The 13,831-nt window shown below is 39.9% G+C and overlaps 1 pseudogene; it reads left to right on the forward strand.

The window, feature by feature from the left end:
- Nucleotides 1–234: 234 nt before the first annotated feature.
- The window catches only part of LOC149146884 (soluble inorganic pyrophosphatase 1, chloroplastic pseudogene), a 53,627-nt pseudogene continuing 40,030 nt past the window's right edge, over nt 235–13,831 (forward strand).

Consider the following 13,831-nt stretch of genomic DNA (forward strand, 5'->3'; position numbering starts at 1 on the left):
CCTTATCAAAAGCCCTTTAGGCAAAAACTAAGAAGGACCAATCCAATATTGCTGCCATCCATAGAAAAAGAAGTTAATATACTTTACAAGGCGGGCATCATTGTTCCCATCAAATTTTCCGACTGGATATCAAATCTAGTTCCGGTGAGAAAGAAGACTAGGGAGATAAGGCTTTGCATAGACTTCAAAAACTTGAACAAAGGGTCTCTAAAAGACAATTACCCACTTCCAAAAATGGACCATATTCGTCAAAGAGTTGTCGGTGCTTCCTGGCTTTCACTTTTGGATGGTTATTTCAATTACAATCAAGTTTTAGTGCATGAGGACAATCAGGCTAAGATGGAATTCACCACACCTTGGGGCACATTCAAATATGCAAAGACGCCATTTAGTCTCAAAAATGCAGGGGCCACTTTTCAGCATGCCATGGACATAGAATTTTTAGATGAAAAAGATGTTTTCCTAGTTGTATACTCAGATGATGTAACCGTATTTTCACATTCAGATGATGAACATTTACATCATTTAAGAATCATTTTTGAGAAGCGTAGAAAGTTCAGAATCTCTCTCAATCCAAATAAAATTCTTTTTTCTATGTGGTGAGCCCCAGTATTGCAACAATAATGCTGCAACTCCTAGGGATCCCTTCTTTAATTTTATCAACCCGATAGTTCGTAACAAACTTGGAAGCAACGGTGATGTATGCACAAGTACTAGCTCTTGCCGCAGCTGTCACTTGATCAACTGGCACAAGTCCGCTAGGAGCTTAAGCCAACTTCTATGAGCTCTTAGAAGAAGCTTTTTAACTGATGGACGAAAGCTAACTCAAAGAAGGCTAATCTACTTGCAAAAAGAAACTAGAAAGCTAAAAGGAAACGCAAACCCTAATTTTACCAACTAGCCCTACTGATGCAAGAAAGAGGATGCAAGCTACTGAAAGAGATGCCATTGACTTCTAGAAAGGTAAAATGCATGTGTCTAAGCTACTTCTATAGTAACATCTGAAAAGAAACATCTTTTTGCATTTTTGAATAAGTTGTTAGAATTATCATGCATGTGCTTTTAACTGGTTTTGACTGTGCGGAGGTGCATCAGCGAGAGGAAATTCTTGGAGGAGGTCGGGAATGTTCAGAGAGGGCCTAAGGGGTCCCTAAAACCCTTCCAGATAGTTTCACAAAGTTTGGCTATCAAGAAACCTCATTCGTGAGCTTCTACAGGAAGTCTGCAGGGGTTCTATAGGATGTTCTAGAATTTCTACAGGATGTCTGTAATTTTTCTACAAGATGTTCAGAAATGGGATTTTGGAGGATGGATGGAGGAACAAAGATGAAAGAGTGGGTATGGAGGTGAGATAAGGGTGTGAGGAGGTTCAGGACTTGGGGAATGGAGCTGAGAAGTGGCGAGGATGGTTGGATTCGTTCAAGGAGAGGTAGAGCAATGTTGCACAACAATATGGGAATTTAGGGCAGAATGAGAAAATGGAAAACATAAGGCAAGGATTCTAAGTAGAGGATGAAGTAGGTGGGATTGATGGAGAATGGGTAGATAAAGAAGGATAACAGGTTCTCTGCAAGTTGTTTTTCAAACGAAACAAACAAGGATTTGGAAAAGCAAAGGCCTAGTTACGTTAGTCTATTCTGACCTAGATAACAGTAAAGAGAATGAACAAAAGTTTATTTGCAATGAAACCATGTGAAATAACTTATGAAACAAAGCAATCAAGAATCTGAACATGTAACCAACTTCTACAAATAATAATCGAACACTAATGATTGCATGGCAAAGCAAAGACTGTGTTTTTGTGGCAGCAAGGTCACCTTGATCCTAGCTCCTGATCCCACTGAGGGAGAGGTGAAATCAAAGGTGCTCGATGGCCTTTTTTCTGAAGCTATTCCCTGTTAATAACCTATCAACTCAATCTGAACATAAAAAGCTATTTTAACCATCAAAAACAACCTAAATAACAAAACAAGATTTAAATCTAAATAGCAAATTTTATTCTAAGAATGCAGCAAAGACACATGAAACTAAATAAAGGAGGTACTGGGCACTTGAGATGGGCCCAACCCCAAGAGATGGTGCAAAGCTGGATTCATCTTTATTGAGCAAGAAAAGAAGAGTTACATCAAAAACTATCCACAAGGGAAAGCTTCAAAATGTGTTGAAATGCAAAGCTAATCTACTGACTAAAATCGAACTACAAACTAGCTAACTTCTACCTTCCAAGTGACTAACTGAAATGAGGCCCTAAGCCCTCTTATTTATACAAATTGAGGATTCCAACAACCCTCCTAAACTTTAGGAACACGGCTGCCAAAACTTGTAGTTAACAACACTTTTACTAGCACTTGCTCGGCTGCCCTTGTGATAATTGATTTGGTGGCCCTTGAACTCCGAGCTGATGGTGGAGAATTTGAGGTAAGGGCCCATAAATGAAGGGGACACCTTCCTACAAATCCTCTCCCTTGTTCTTCCACGAATTTGGCTTCCAAGTGCTCATTAAAACCTTTGATTTTGTCTCAAAATTGACTAAAAATCTACACAAAGCACCCATTAGACTTGTTGGCATAATGACTAACCAAATTCACTCTATTAGCATAAATATAATAAAAAACATGCAATAAACTAATGAGAATGGTGGATTAAGTCGAATTAGGAGGTTGAATGAGCCCATGTAATTATCCATTTTTGGGGCTCATCATCACCCCCCTACTGAAGGTGTTGCTCATCCTCTGAGCAACCAATCTATCTCCTCATCTTTGATGGTCTTGGTGGCCTCCCTGTCATGCCAAGCTTCTGAAGTGATGTGCTCTTCCCGGTTATGAAACCATGATTTTCTCTCTGCTTCTTCCCACTGCCTGTGCTCCTTTTCCTAGAGAACTCTCAGCTTCCTGTAGAACTGTCTCAGCATCCTGTAGAGAGGCCTTTGTGTCCATCATTTTCATTCTTTCTCTCCAGGTGGATGTCTTTGGGCTTCCCCGTTCATAGGTGATGGATGCCTTGGAGGGAGACCTCTCCTTTTGTGTAGCTGGCGTGTCTACCATTGTAATTGGCTCTTTTGACTGTGGTTGGGGTCTGCCAGTTTTTATCCTCACACTCCTTCTTGCTTTAATATAGAGGGAAGGCTCCCTCTTTTGCTTACCCTTTTGCTTGGGAGATGTGCTTAGGGTGGCCAGCATAGCTGTTGCCTCCCTAGCTAAAATATCAGGCGATTTTTCCTTCTGTTGCCCTGTTTCCAAACTTCCTATAGAAAGTCCTGTGTTGACTGTTTTCTGGCTTCCTGTAGAAACAGTCTTCATTGTTTTGGCCTGCTTGGCTGGGGGTGCCTTCTCTTTTAATTTTGTTGTGGTTTCCTTGGGTGTGCCCTCACTTTCTTGGACTTTTTCAGTCCTCTCTGCCCTGATTTGCAATCGTTTCTCCCTTGGTGTTTGTGCCTTTATTCCACCCACATTTTTGGCCTCAGTAGCTTGGCCTTTCTCTTGTTTCTCTTCTTGCTCTTTCTGTGGTGGTCTGTCCTGGGTTTCCTTACCCTTAGCTTTCTCTTCCGCCTCAATGTGTTCCCTATCTTCACTGTTAGATGAAGTGTAAGTTCACACAACAACCTGAAATGATAACCATGGATAATGCTGAATTATGAATCCCCCTGGCATGGTGAGAGTGCTCCCTTTTTCTTATGCTTTGGTCAGAAACGGAAATGTTGTTTATAGTTTCCCCCTAGACTCAAGGAAGAATTCCTCGGTTGTTTGATATCAATGAACAACAATTCCCTGGTTATAATGCTGTTGCTGCCCAAAACTCGACTGTCAAAAGGGAATTAGGCTCTCACAGACAGAGTGCAGAGCTTAATTTTCATCCCCAACCACATAAAAGTCACATTCTTTATGCACAGGTTAGCCCTTACAGTGGTTTATCGTTTCTACAGAAGGAATTTGTTAACAAGAACTGTGGAGGAGAATTTTGACACAAAATTGACTGAGAAATTCCGTGCCACACACAGGCAGCTGCTATTTTTTTGACTCACAGGCAGACTTGTTTCATACTTTCTTATTCAAAATAGTTTAATTCACCGCCTTTCGAACGTATCATGCATGGAAGAGTGTTTTTTCAAGCCTACCTCTCTCAGAACTCCAAACTCGATGAAGAAAAGTCCAGGCTTCTCTGCTTCGGAAGGATATGCCATACTTCCTGTAGAACGTCTTCCTGTAGAATGCCCCTGCACCTTTGAGCAAGCCCAAAACGCAGCAGAATCTCGAACTAAGCTGAAAAACTCGTGGAGGACGACGGGTTAACAGATTGTGGGAGCAGAGGACACGTACTTCAGCTAAGAACGCTGCAAGTGCAAATTAATCAGCGGGTGGTGAGAGTCAGTCGAGCATTCTTTAATTGTTGCGTGATTTGCGGTGAGGGAGTGAAGTGGCCAACATGTGCGTTGGCCCATGTAGACGGCGCTGTTGTCATGAAACATCCTGTTTCCTACCTGTGATCACTCCATCAATTACGTTGAAGGTCAAACAGTCACCATTACCTGTTTCCCGATTTCCTCCTGAGATGGCTGAGCGCACGTGTCTCATTCACCCACCGAGCGTTGTTGAATTGGATGAGGGTGGCCAGTTAGCTGGCCACCGATTTTTTTAATCCCAACCATCTCATTGCTCATGCAATTTCCAAATTACATTCATGCAATAAGAGGAATGAGTTTTAGTCACGTACCCAGAAGTTGAATGGTTGTTGTGAGGTGCTGTGGCCTTTCATTTGCTGCATGTACTGGTTTCTGTGGTTGCATGGTGGCTTGGTTGCTGATTCATGGCTATTTTTTCTTGTGCAAGTATCCTCTGGCCGAATCCATGCTGTAGGAGCTGGCTTCACGTTCAGATCTGCACCCTCAAGCTGCTAATGTCGAATTTTCATAGGACCGAAACTTGTTTTCGCCATTGCTCCCGAACGATAGATCGGAGCAATCTGAAACTTGCTAAGAATGTTCCGATCATAATTATTCACCTCCCATAGAAAAATTGCGATCAATGGATGCACAGATTTTGAGAAAAATGGAAAATGGTTGAAGATTACAGAGATCAATTTCTCAGAAACCGTGCATTGGAATTGGCTGAAACTACTTGGGTAGGCTACTATCACCCATTTGCATCTCCCCATGAAACAAGTTTTGAAACGGATGCACGGATATGGAGAAAATGCAAAAATGGCTGAAGGTGATGGAGGCTGATTTCTTGGAAACTGTGCACCAGAATTAGCTGAAATTGCTCCGTCATGTTTCCATCATCCCTATACAACTCCCCCTGTAACAATTTTGCAAATATATGCACGGTTTTCAAGCTAGGGAAAAAACAAATTTTGTTCTATGTATTTTTTCTTCAAAGCATTCTGCAAGTTTTTGCATGGTAAAAAAAATGAGCTTGGGTTGTGATGCAGGCATGGAGATGATGGAGGAGGAGTTTGAAGATTGTAGGAGGACTTCTGAACCCTTGAGGAAGCTATCATGTTCGCAAAACTACCTTTTTGAAATCCATTTCTAGCTTCCTTTAATTTCTACAGGAACTTCCTGTAGAAGCACAATGAGGTGGAAAAAAAATGATGGAGAAAGGTGAGGGATGGAAACAGGGGTGCTTGCAAGCCCAACCAACAGATTCCAACCATCATATTCCCTTTTAAAATTGAATTTGGTTCGTCCGAAGATTCTATAGGATGTTTCAGAACTTCCTGTAGAAATGCCTGGAACTTCCTGTAGAAAAGCCTGGAACTTCCTGTAGAAAGCCAAATCTTGACCTGAATGTGATCAAATCCAAGGAGAGGTGAGTGACCATGGAGGGAGTGTTTGAAGGGATGTCCTGGAGCCTGGTACGGACTCCTGTCCTCATTTTGCGCCCCTCTTTTCCTGCAAAGTATTCACTGCAACCTGCAATTTTTCACAGAGATTAGTCCTTTTTTCTTTTTTCTTTTTTCTTTTTTCTTTTTTCTTTTTTCTTTTTTCTTTTTTCTTTTTTCTTTTTTCTTTTTTCTTTTTTCTTTTTTCTTTTTTCTTTTTTCTTTTTTTTGAAAACAACTAGGGCGCCTCATGGAGGTTTTCACCCTAATTGCCTACCTTGGGTGCCTCTAAGGGAGGTCTTCACCCAGGGATCTTATTTTGTTTTTCTTTTTTCTTTTTTTCTTCTTTTTTCAACCCATTGACCGCCTCATGGAGGTTTTCAATCAATGAGCCAATCTAAGGCACCTCCGAGGAGGTTTTCACCTTAGATTTTTCCTCTTATTTCCATTTTTTCTTTTTTAATTTTTTCTTTTTTCTCTTTTTTCTACCCTACCCTACTTGAAAAACAAAATTCTTTTCAAGTATAAGAATACTTCCACTGGAGCCATGTGCACATCGAGATTAGAGACAAGATGATGTGGAGGCTTGAAATGCATGCTTTGACAGCTATCCTGATTTCAGAGACCAAATGATTTGACTTTTAAGGGATAAAACATAGCTGAAGAAGAGAGTATTGCTGCAACTTAGTGACCATCTGGAACCATGTCTCAATATAGCTTTGATATCCTTGGTCCTTTTGCTAATCTGGATCATTCTCCATATCTCCTTCTATCATGACCTTTACATCTTCCTCTTTGTGTTGATTTTTCTCTTGACTACATGGAGGGTTTGATGGTAACCATGAGGGCGCTTTCTTGATCTCTGCTTCTGATGTCTTCTCTTCATCAAGTGCAGCCCATGGTGCTTTGATCTCCTCTTTTGAATCTTCTTTTGCCTTTGGTCCTTCAATGTTGTCAATATAATCTCTGTTTTGCAACACTCTTCCTGAGCTACGGTGAATATCATTGAGCTTAAGAGGAGTCATTTGGACATGTTGCGCCTCAGCTTTGCAATTGGGTTGAGCTATTCCAATGTGTGGGTTTGGAAATGGTGGTATGGGTAGTTGAGTGGGGGTGTATATTTGAGATGGATGTGGATGGGGTTTTGGTTGGGCAGGTGGTGGAGGAAAATGAGTGGGATGAGAGTTGTACTGGGGCCTCCACCCCTGATGAGATGCATTCCACTGAGGTTGTGGCTGAGCATAAGAGTGAAAGGAATGAGCAACTGGAGAAGCATGGTATTGAGGAGGATACGACCAAGGAGGGGGTGTGGACCAGGAAGGATGAGCAGGGGGACCCCAAGAAGGCATGGAAGTGGCTTGATAGGGGTCGTAATAGGTCTGGGATGTCCCTTGCATTCCCTGTTGGTAGGGTATGGGTCCATGTGGCCTCCTTTGGTTCATATAATAGAGTGATTCAGTGCCTCCTTTGGCTCTCTGATATGCAGCTTTAATTCCGGGCAAGGAAGGGCACTGGTTCATAGGATGGTATTCTTCACAGACAAAACACACTTCTAGGGAGTGCATTGTACATTCGTCCCTAGGATGCTTTCTAGTGCACCTAGGACAAAAGATGTCCAAAGCCCCCTTGGCTTCCTCTTGCTTCCTTTAGATCTACAAGGTATCCAATTACATGGCAAGAAACTGCCTCATCTCATTTTTGAAATCTTCCATCTGATTTGAAAATTCGTTTTTGGATAAGGTACTGCTCCCAACATTTCTGCTTGTAGCCATTTTCTCCAGAGGAATGTTTTCTTCTTCTTCTTCTTCCCTTGAGGTTCTTCAAATATGTCTTGCTATCCACCTAAGGGTTCTTTACTCACAGCCATTGAAGAAGAGAGAAGGTTGGCTGTGTGAAGCACTGGGGGTGTTGTGCAATCATTTTTCTGAATTATCTCTACTCCTACAAGGCATGAAAGGAAATCTTTTTGGTTGATTTTTGCACTTTTTTGCTTGTACCTACAAAACTAAAATAGATTGAAATGCAACTAACTATCTTGCTGAAATGAAAATGCAGAATTGAAATGAAAGCAGGAAAGGACTAATCTATTTTGCTCAAATGAAATTGCAGGAATGAAATGCTAATCTACGCTTGCAGAATTGAAATGCTAATCTACGCTTGCAGAATTGAAATTGCAGAATTGAAATGCTAATCTATGAAAGCGGGAAATGCTAATCTACTTTTGCATAAACAAAATTGCATAATGGAAATGAAATAAACTACTTAGCAGAAGATTGTAGTGGAAAATAGAAGAAAAGCAGCAATCACCAATACTCTGACGCTTCCCCGGCAATGGCACCAAAAAGAGTGGTGAGCCCCAGTATTGCAACAATAATGCTGCAACTCCTAGGACTCCCTTCTTTAATTTTATCAACCCGGTAGTTCGTAACAAACTTGGAAGCGATGGTGATGTATGCACAAGTACTAGCTCTTGCCGCGGTTGTCACTTGATCAGCTGGCACAAGTCCGCTAGGAGCTTAAGCCAACTTCTATGAGCTCTTAGAAGAAGATTTTTAACTGATGGACGAAAGCTAACTCAAAGAATGCTAATCTACTTGCAAAAAGAAACTAGAAAGTTGAAAGGAAACGTAAACCCTAGCAAACCCTGATTTTACCAGCTAGCCCTACTGATGCAAGAAAGAGGATGCAAGCTACTGAGAGAGATGCCATTAACTTCTAGGAAGGTAAAATGCATGTGTCTAAGCTACTTCTACAGTAACATCTGAAAAGAAACATCTTTTTGCATTTTTGAATAAGTTGTTAGAATTATCATGCATGTGCTTTTAACTGGTTTTGACTGTGCAGAGGTGGATTGGCGAGAGGAAATGCTTGGAGGAGGTCGGGAAGGTTTAGAGAGGGCTTAAGGGGTCCCTAACACCCTTCCAGAGAGTTTCACAAATTTTGGCTATCAAGAAACCTCATTCGTGAGCTTCTACAGGAAGTCTGCAGGGGTTCTACAGGGTGTTCTAGAATTTCTAAAGGATGTCTGTAATTTTTCTACAGGATGTTCAGAAATGGGATTTTGGAGAATGGATGGAGGAATAAAGATGAAAGAGTGGGCATGGAGGTGAGATAATGGTGTGAGGAGGTCCAGGACTTGGGGAATGGAGTTGAGAAGTTGCGAGCATGGTTGGATTCGTTCAAGGAGAGGTAGAGCAATGTTGCACAACAATATGGGAATTTAGGGCAGAGTGAGAAAATGGAAAACGTAAGGCAAGGATTCTAAGTAGAGGATGAAGCAGGTGGGATTGATGGAGAATGGGCAGATAAAGAAGGATAATAGGTGCTCTGCAAGTTGTTTTTCAAATGAAACAAACAAGGATTTGGAAAAGCAAAGACCTAGTTACGTTAGTCTATTCTGACCTAGATAACAGTAAAGAGAATGAACATAAGTTTATTTGCAATGAAACCATGTGAAATAACTTATGCAATGAAGCAATCAAGAATCTGAACATGTAACCAACTTCTGCAAATAATAATCTAACACTAATGATTGCATGGCGAAGCAAAGACTGTGTTTTTGTGGCAGCAAGGTCACCTTGATCCCAGCTCCTGATCCCACTGAGGGGGAGGTGAAATAAAAGGTGCTTGATGGCCTTTTTTCTGAAGCTCTTCCCTGTTAATAACCTATCAACTCAATCTGAACATAAAAAACTATTTTAATCATCAAAAACAACCTAAATAACAAAACAAGATTTAAATCTAAATAGCAGATTTTATTCTAAGAATGCAGCAAAGACACATGAAAGTAAACAAAGGAGGTACTGGGCACTTGAGATGGGCCCAACCCCAAGATCTGGTGCAAAGCTGGATTCATCTTTATTGAGCAAGAAAAGAAGAGTTACATCAAAAACTATCCACAAGGGAAAGCTTGAAAATGTGCTGAAATGCAAAGCTAATCTACTGACTAAAATCGAACTACAAACTAGCTAACTTATGCCTTCCAAGTGACTAAATGAAATGAGGCCCTAAGCCCTCTTATTTATACTAATTGAGGACCCCAACAACCCTCCTAAACTTTAGGAACTCGGCTGCCAAAACTTGTAGTTAATAGCACTTTTACTAGCACTTGCTCGGCTGCCCTTGTGATAATTGATTTGGTGGCCCTTGAACTCCGAGCTGATGGTGGAGAATTTGAGGTAAGGGCCCATAAATGAAGGGGACACCTTCCTACAAATCCTCTCCCTTGTTCTTCCACGAATTTGGCTGCCAAGTGCTCATTAAAACCATTGATTTTGTCTCAAAATTGACTAAAAATCTGCACAAAGCACCCATTAGACTTGTTGGCATAATGACTAACCCAATTCACTCTATTAGCATAAATATAATCAAAAACATGCAATAAACTAATGATAATGGTGGATTAAGTCAAATTAGGAGGTTGAATGAGCCCATATAATTATCTATTTTGGCTCATCACTATGGAGGAAGGTAAACTCCTCGGCCACATCATTTTGAAAGACGACATCCGGATCGACCCTTCAAGAGTAGAAGCCATTCAGGAAATTGATTTTCCTTGCAGCAAAAAGGAAATCCAAGCTTTCAATGGTAAGATGAATTTCTTACGAAGATTTATTCCTAATTTGGTTGAGCATCTTAGAGAAATGACCAATATGTTGAAAAAGGATAATGAGGTAAAATGGTCTGAAGAAGCTCGTAAGTCCTTTCATGCGGTCAAGCTTGCCTTAACTACTACCCATGTTTTGATTAGTCCTGATTATACCAATGATTTTATCATATTTTCATTTGCTTCTGAGCATACTATGGCAGCGATTCTAATGAAAAAAGGGATAAAATCAAGCTTCCAATCGCATTTTTTAGTTGCAACATCAAGGATGCAGCTCATAAGTACAATATCATTGAGAAACATGCATTAGATTTGGTAAAGGCAATCAAATATTTCAGAGTTTACATCTTACATTCGCATACTCTTGCTTATGTGCCTAATGCAGTGGTAAAAGAAGCCCTTGTGTAGAATGACCCAGAAGGTAGGAGAGGAAGATGGATAGCAACACTATTAGAATATGATCTTGAGATCAGGCCTATAAAGCTGATCAAGGGGCAAGGCAAACTCATGGTCGAGTCAAACCTTCATGATCTGGACATCAACCTTGTGGAAGCATTGTCGGACGATCAAAAAGAAGTGGATCTCATTCAGGTATCTAATATATTTATCTCGTCTCCATGATATTCTAATATTATTTATGTACTTCGGCATCTAAATCCCCCTCCAAGTATGTCTAAGGATAAGACCAGGTCATTGAAGTTGAAGGCTTCCAGATATTTTATCATGAATAGTGCACTTTATTGGAAAGATCTGGGAGGTGTATTATTGAACTTTTTGATAGAAGATGAGTCCAAAGAAGTAATAAATGACTTCCATAAAGTAGATTGTTGGGGTAACTTGTATTGGAAGACTATGGCCAACAAAGTACTGAGAGCAGGTTACCATAGGCCTACACTTTTTTCAGATATCTATAAGGCAGTGATGAGTTGTCACGAATGTCAAGTTTTCCAAGGTAAAAGAAAGCTTCTTCCTTTGCCTCTACAACCTATATGAGTTAATGCACCTTTTCAGCAGTGGGGCCTAGATTTCATAAGTGAGATCCATCCATCATCATCCACACAACGCAAGTGGATATTGACAGCTATGGACTACTTCACAAAGTGGATCGAAGTGATCCCAACCAGGAAAGAAACTAATTCAGTTACCATTCAGTTTTTAGAAACTAATATCTTGTCATGTTTTGGTTGTCCTCATAATATTATCACAGAAAACACGGCAACATTCAAGTCCAAAAATATGACTAAGTTTTGTGACAAGTACAAAATAAATTTGGGACATTCTACAACATACTATCCGCAAGGAAATGGTTTGGTAGAGTCCTCCAATAAATCCTTAATCAACATCATCGAGAAACTATTGGAGGCCAACAAAAAGAATTGGCACAAAAAACTGATCAATGCATTGTGGGCAGACCAGGTGAGTAGTAAGAAATCTCTTGGGCTTTCTCCTTTTCAGATTGTCTATGGAGTAGATATTGTTTTTCCTACATGATTAGTAGTCCCAGTCATCAAATTATTACAAGCGGGAAGTGAAGAGAATGATATGCAGCGCTAAATCAATCAAATGATTCACTTACAATAGACACAGGAAGAGGTATTTCAAAACACCTCCAAGCTTCATGAGAATATAAAGAGGATCTATGACCAAAAAAACAAAGGAAGATGATTTCAAAATCGAAGATGTGGTACTTCATTGGGATGCTAGAAATGAGGACAAGGGTAAGCATGGAAAATTCGAGAATTTATGGAAAGGCCCTTATCAAATTTCAGCTTTCCAAGGACAAAATGCTATATTATTGGAGGAGATGAATGGAGAACCATGCTTAGGATGACCAGTCAATGGTAGGCTCCTAAAGCATTATCTTTTTTGAATTGTCCTGGTTTCATTGTACATACATTTTAAATTTTCTGCAAGTGTGAAGCTGAAGATCATTGGAGTTCGAAGCCCGGAGTGAAGGCCATGGAGCTTCACTAATTTTCTGCTCCTTTAATATTCAGTCCTTAGTCATGTAAGTCAGTTTCAAGTCATTTTTTAGTCAATCCTGAGTTTTTTACCATATTGGCCCATATGTAATGCTACTTGGTCTACGGTGTTCTTGGCACCTCCAAGGAGCTGCCATCCCCAAATAAGTCCAATGTTAGAGTCAGTATTTGCAAACTGCCATCAGTGATCAAAATCCCTCTTTTATATCATATTAGTGTCCTGTTGAAATTTTTTTCATTTCACTTAGGTCATCATGCAAAAATTTACTCACTAATGGTAGCCCAAAATCCAAATCACTTTCCCCTCTCAAAAATTTGTATTTGTTGGCCCACCTTCATGTGTCTTACTGAGCATCCATTGACCATGAAGGCTCATTTCATCATGTTTTATATCAGTCAAATTCACCTGAAATTGATTCATTTAAGGTTCCATTAGGTCACATAGGTTTTATTTTCCCAAGGTCCAATAAATCATCATCTCACTGCATAACGTCAACAAAATATGAGAGTGAAGAAAATAATATCTTTTTCAATTAAATAAAGGTGTACAAGCATGTAACTATGGTTACTGAAAGCCTCAAATTTGATTTCAAAAGGGAATTTATTCCAATTTGTAAATTTTTACTTCAAAATAGATGTAACAATTTTTATTTTCACCTATTTAATTTTATGTCTATTATATGTCATAAGTCACTATTTCAACTGTATACTCAATTCCATTTTCCAATAATATCCAAACAAAGGTCATCAAGATTACCAAAAGCATCATCCACCTATCAACAAAAAAAAGGGTCAAAAAGTCAAAAAAGCATTAGTATGAAAGTATGAAAAGTGACATGAAACATTGGGTCTGCAACTCATAAATCAAACTCATTCAAGTATAAAAGCTCTCAAGACATCTATGCAAACGCCATTTGCACTCCTAAACTTTCAAAACTCCTCAGCAAAAGAAGATTTTTGAATTTAAGGCGAACTTGGGCAAAAAAGAGCCAAAGGGCGCATTTCGAAAAGAAAGGGCACGTTTGCCAAAAATTTCAGTGCATTTGTAAACGGTGTTGTGCTCCTATAGCTGAAGGGCGTGTTTGACTAGGAAGTTGTGCGTTTTCCTGGGAGGAACAAAAACATGCCAGAACGTCCTCCATCGCCACCAAGCTTTGAAATTCTTTATCACACACTTCAGTAAATGAGGTAGGTGGGAAATATATTCAACCCTCCCCTCCATTGTTGATCTACATAGGGTTTCATAGTCATTTGTTTTCATTTCTAAACTCAAAACCCTAGTAACATATTTTCACTCTTAAATCACATTTCTTAGCATTTCGTTACCACTCCTATCACTTAAATACTATCCACTATCACATCCTTCATACCACACATCCCCATTCCCTCCTCATCAAATCTCCTCACATCATTCCATATTTCT

This window comes from Pinus tabuliformis, chromosome 9 (assembly GCF_031772625.1).
Source record: "Pinus tabuliformis cultivar Carrire ecotype Pingquan chromosome 9, CPIR1, whole genome shotgun sequence".
In the NCBI taxonomy this organism is placed as follows: Eukaryota; Viridiplantae; Streptophyta; class Pinopsida; order Pinales; family Pinaceae; genus Pinus; species Pinus tabuliformis.